Here is a 6,000-nt window from a genome sequence, read left to right on the forward strand (position 1 = left end):
AAAATGCAAAGAATTATTTTTATTAATTATCATTAATAAAAAAAAAAATGATATTTTGGAAAATAAGCGGCAGTGGATTAGTTGCGCTACGGAAATGTTGTGATTCGGTAAAAGCAAAAAGGAGACATAAACAAATACGATGAACATGTAGCAAAAATCAGATTGATGGTCCACGTCGCGTTAATAATAATAATAACAATAATAAAACCTCTTACTTGTGCCAAGGAATGGATGAGTCCCATCACCAGTGCCGCACAGAGCTGGTCCGACATCCGCGGAAACTCACGTGTTTGTCACCAGAAGTTTAAAAGGCGATTGCCGCCTATACGGAGGCGAGCAAGAAACGAAGCACGGATCCCAACAAATAATCTTCAATGTTGACAATAATGTCGGGCAGTCAGTCTATGGCCTTCAGATGAAAACTGAAAAGGCGCCATATAGACGAGGAAGTGACTCGGTGCGGTGCCGTGCGCTGGTTTGACTTTGCGTCTCCTTCCTCTGCTGTTTGTCAGGCTCCGTCAGTTTTGACTTTGACGTTCAGGCTGAAGACCCACCCAATCCCTGTGGCTTTTTATGGTGGTCTCTCTTCACAGATTTCACGTGTCCCACTTGCCAGTGAGGCAGATCTGGCACTTCTATTGCGTTTCCAATATTATCTTTAAATCCTCTCAAAATGCACCCACTACTATCCATCCATCCATCCATTTTCCAACCCGCTGAATCCGAACACAGGGTCACGGGGGTCTGCTGGAGCCAATCCCAGCCAACACAGGGCACAAGGCAGGAACCAATCCTGGGCAGGGTGCCAACCCACCGCAGCACTACTATCTCTGTCAAACACTATTTGTAAGCTCATACTTTAGCTGTGATATAAAATATAGAAATACCACTGCAGTTACAATAACAATTACAACTTATTTATTGTATAGCGCTCCTCACCGAGCGCAGGAGCAGAGCGCTGTGAAGAATTCTCAGTTAAAACACAAATGACTAAATACAGAACTAAATAATTCAATAAAACAAGTCTTCAGTTGATCTAAATAAGTCTGAATGAGTCCAAACAAACAAACAAACAAATAAAACAATGACTGTCTGCCCTTAGAACTGAGGTCCAAGATATTGATAGGAAAGCAGTACCTCAGCGCCAAAAATCACAGACCAGAGGCATCTTTGTTTGAATTAATATACATTTTAATGCTTTATTTATTTATTGATTGATTGATCGATTTTCTGATTTTCACTGAGCAAAGTCACTCCCACAGTCTTAATTACAGATATAGTGTCTTTCACATATACCATAGATTCAGAAAGTATGCAAGCCCTTTTGACTTAATGCCACTTCACTGTGCTGTGGTTTTCATTTTAAAATCGATACATTTGCCATTTTTACCAATAATAACAAAGTGAAAACCCTGTTTTCTGAAGGATTAGCAAATGTATTAAAAATGAAAAACTGAAATCTCTTCTTCCAAGTACCGAGACCCTTAATTCAATACTTTGTTGAAGACCATTCAGCAGCAATTCCAGCTTTGAATCTTTTTAGGTAGGTCTCTACAAGCTTTGCACACCTGGATTTGGTCAGTTTACCCAATTCTTCATGGCAGGTCCTCACAGGCTTCGTTAGTCTGGACGGGAAATGTCTGATCTGCCATCTTCAGGTCTCTCCCCACATGTATGCTTTGGGGTTTAAATTTGGGCACTCGGTGACATTCAGAAATAATCCTGAAGTCATTCCAGTGTTGTCTGTGCTGTATGCTTTGGGTCATCCCATTCTGAGGTCACATGCACTCTAAAGCAAGTTTTTCTTCAAGGACCTCTCTGTATTTGGCTGCATTCATCCTTCCCTCAGTTCTGACCAGTCTCCTTGTCCCTGCACATCCATAGCACAATGGTGCCACCATCATTCTTCACCATAGAGATGGCATTAGGCAAGTGGTGAGCTGTGCCTCTTTGCACCAGACATACTTATTGTAGTTCTGCTAAAAGAGTTCAATTTTTGACTCATCAGAACAGATAATCTTTCCCCTCCTGCTCTCAGGGTCTTTTAAACTATCACATGCCTTTTATTCAAGAGAGACTTCTGTCTGGGCACTTGACCATAAACACCTGACTAATGGAGTGCTGCTCAGATGGACGCCTTTCTTAAAGATTCTCCCATCTCAACAGAGGACTTATGAAGCTTTGTTAAAATCACCATTGGGTTTTTGGTCACCTCCCAGGTCCTTCTTGCTTGGTTGCTCAGTTTGGTCGGACAGCTAAACTTGGCGGATTCAGATTTCTCCAAATCCACAATTCCTGAGGCCACTGTGCTCCTGGAAACACTCTTGCTCTGATCCATGGCTCACCATAATTTGATTATGGAGGTCTAAAGTAAGTACCTTGGACTTTACTGCTTGGTTTTAGTCCTAACATGCAATGTAAATTGTGGGACCTCCTATACACAGATAGACGCCTGCCTTTCTACACAACGGATGTCCAGTCAATTCAGTTTGCCACAGATGGACTCCCATCAAGTTCTAAAAACATCTCAAGGAGAACTGAAGACACAGGAGGCACCTGAGCACCGTTTGGAGTGGCACAGCAAAGGGTCTGAAGACTTCTAGGAATAAGAGATTTCAGTTTTTGATTTTTAATAACTTAGAAAACCTAACAACATGTTCTCATTTTACTATTATGGCCTATTGAGTGAAGAATGATGGACAAAAGTGGAAAATTTATTGATTTAAAATTAAATATTCAGCACAATAAAGTATGCAGAAAAAGAGGGTATCTATCTATTATATAGTGCCTTTTCTATTTATCTATCTTTTATAGAATGCCTATCTATTTATTGTGATGGACCGCCACAGCCATTACCTGGCCGGGACGCCAGCTGGATAGAAGGATGGGGGAATACAGCAGACTCCCCTGGCTGTGGAACCAAGGCATGCTGGGAATTAGAGTTTGGCACAGCCCTGTTGGGTTCCGTGGGGGCCACTAGGGAAAGTTGCAGAACTCTATTTTGCGTTTCCATCACACCTGGGAGTGATTCCATTTAACCCCGATGAGCCACCTGGAGCACTCCCAGGTGCAAGATACAGTAAAAGGAGCCACCTCACTCCATTTGGAGAGCCAGAGTCATGAGGAAGAGGGGCAAGACATGCCAGTGGAGGGGTGGAGGCGGAATGAGGAAAAGAAAGAGAAGAAGAAGGAAAGAAAGTGTTTATTGGTGCTGCATTATACTGTGCTGCTATGGGGAGCGAGGGAAAAGCACTTCCACACTTGTGTATAAATGTGTGCTCTGCTGGAACTCGTGTCTCTGCCTGTCTGTGTCGGGTTGGGGCGGCCTGTGTGGTCCACACTATCTATCTATCTATTATATAGTGCCTTTCACATCTATCTGGGCATTAGCCAGTTCTTGTGCAGACTTCAGCTGTCCTCTCACTCGCTTTGGTCTCTCCAGGTTGACAGCCTTGATGATGTTGGTACTGCGTGATGGCTGACAGTTCTAAACATTAAGGATGCCATTCATCACTAAGTCTATTTGGTACCTTCACTGTTGTCTGCAGATACACCTCCATGTTGTGTTCTCCAGCTGTTCTATGGACAAACTGCCTTTCAGCTCTGCTGCCATTGTTCAGCGTGCTTTGTTCAGTGTTTTTATGCATGTGGAAGTGAGTTTCTTGGCTTTGTTTCCAGCAACTCCTCCATGAAGATCACTTGTGATAACCCTTGGGTTCTACCGAGTCGATACCAGCGCCCAACTTCTTCCAGTTTCAAGGAAACATCAGCTTCACGGATGTCTCCTTCCATTTGCATGGTGAAGAGCTGCGTTTCCACTCCTCCATCTTTCTTGTTTCTTTATTTTTTGTCAAAAAAGAGCGTGGACGGCACCTCTTGGGACTCCTGATGGCTTTGGAGAGATCTCACTGATGCAGGATGACCACTTCGTGCCTGGTTGCTCTGCTCAGTCTTTAAGTGACGATTAGAACGTTCAGCTGTCACATGTGCCCTCCACAGTCTCTTGTTTTACTTTGGTGGTCCTTCTCCACAGTTTGGTTCCATGCACTCCTGATGTCACCGATCCTCCGCACGTCTTTGATGTTTTTGAACCACACACCAGGATAGAGGCTAGAAAGTCAGCAGTAGCACCCCATTCCCTAATATATCCCTTGTCTTTAATTGAATACAAAAAATTTCTTTGGAACATTCAAATCCTTCGGAAAATGTGTATTTGGAAATCTGAAATTTGCTTTTTTTTTTTTCTACTGTTGCATTAATGCAGAAAACAAAAAGCTAAACCTGTATGACAAAAATTTGTAGGGTGCTAGAACCTTTGCACAATATTGTATATGTTGTACAAAATAAACTTTTAAGACATAAGAGAAACGAAAAAAAAATATATTCCTAAAATAAAATCCTTAAAATGACGATTTTCCCCATTAATATTCAACCCCCCCTTACAGACACACATACAAACCAGGGGGTCTCCATCGGCCACCTTCATTAAAGTCCCCTTACCTGCTTTTTAGGGTTTTCTGATGATTTGACTGAAGTTCGCCACGCAGTCCACCCTCTTTGTTGAAGTTGTATCAATTAGAAATGAACATTTCCTCCGAGTGAAATGTTTGGGACTTTTTAAGCCTCAATTCCTCCCCCACCAGTGTCAGCTGTAAAGTTCAATTCTGGAAAGAAACACAGATGGATGGGGCGGGGGGAATGGCAGTCAAATTATGAAACGCTAATGTTTGGTCTCAAGTACAAATGTCAGCATTTTTGGTGCTGAGGCTTCACTGCAAAGCAGAGAGTTGCTGTTCTCACGCAGCTTCAGCTGTTCGGACCCCCCAGTGTTATAAATGACCAGTTAGCTTCTGTAGGCACATACTTTCAATATGTTAATACTATATAAAAACTTAATACGATAAAATATTTTAAGTTAAAACTATATAATAATGATAATGTTAATAATGCATTTTAAGGTATCGTAAACTCGTATTAAGTTTTTATATAGTTGATTTGACTTTGTGTGACCTGCATTGTGAGGGAGCATCCGTTACAGCACTACGGCCATGTGGCGCGTTTCACCGTGGGTGATCCGGCTCGTAAGATCCTCATTGTTGGGGACCCGAGTGGCTGGACCACGTAACGCCTGGCTGCAGCAGATAGATGGGTAGGCATGTCTGCCTGAGAATTAGCTCATACATGATTCTGTGTTATAAATGCATAAAAACCAGAAACCCTCTCCTAATGATCTTTCTTAATATAGAGGAAACTCCAAGTACTCCTAAGAATGTGGCAGAAGTTTTAGGAGGAGCAGAAGGTATTAGAGAGAGACCTGGAAAATAATTTAATAATTGCTATTTTCCAGAAATCTGTAATACTTAGGCTTTATCTTAAAATAATACGTCATGTCATTTTCTAACCTGCTTAATTCAGACCATGGGGGGGGTTCATTGGAGCCTTCTAAGCTAGCTTTGGGGCACATTCAAGAACAAACCCTGGACAGGACACCAGTCCATCGCAGAATGAACACACACAAAAGCCATTTTACAATATACTGAACCTGTATGCCTTTGGACAGTGGGTGGAAACCAGAGCAGACACAGGAAGAACATGCAAACTCCACACAGAGAGGACCCAGGAGGCAAACCCTGGTCTCCTTACTGCAAGGCAGCAGCACTACCACTGAGCCAACAAAGGCATAAAATGTAATATCTTAATACAATTAGACTAATTTCATATAATTGGATTTGTTGATACTTATGCATAATAAGAGTTTTGGTTGCCATTTGACTGAAGGCCCGTTTTTCATTCACTCCCTTCCAGTTTATCTTTTTTGCAACATCATCTCCAAAAATATGTGAAAGAATATTCTAAGTGACACGCTTGGTATCTTGTCCTTCAATAGATGCCAGCAGTGCCGGATTAACCAATAGGCACATGTAGCATATGCTACGAGCCCCGCAATTTTGGGGGCCCCCAAATGGTGGACCCAATATTTAATGAAAAAGTGTAGCATTG

General features: G+C 42.2%; 1 protein-coding gene across 4 annotated transcripts in view; it reads right to left on the reverse strand.

The window, feature by feature from the left end:
* LOC114668003 (sialic acid-binding Ig-like lectin 13) overlaps positions 1-342 on the reverse strand; it is a 41,341-nt gene extending 40,999 nt beyond the window's left edge. For 3 of the 4 annotated variants that reach the window (XM_051920686.1, XM_051920687.1, XM_028823579.2), the window contains exon 1: positions 216-342. The gene's annotated coding sequence lies outside the window, so the exon portion shown is untranslated. The remainder of the gene's footprint in view (positions 1-215) is intronic. The other variant, XM_051920688.1, reaches the window with a different exon arrangement.
* Between the last annotated feature and the right edge of the window lie 5,658 nt (positions 343-6,000).

The sequence above is a fragment of the Erpetoichthys calabaricus genome, chromosome 17 (genome assembly GCF_900747795.2).
Source record: "Erpetoichthys calabaricus chromosome 17, fErpCal1.3, whole genome shotgun sequence".
NCBI lineage: Eukaryota > Metazoa > Chordata > Cladistia > Polypteriformes > Polypteridae > Erpetoichthys > Erpetoichthys calabaricus.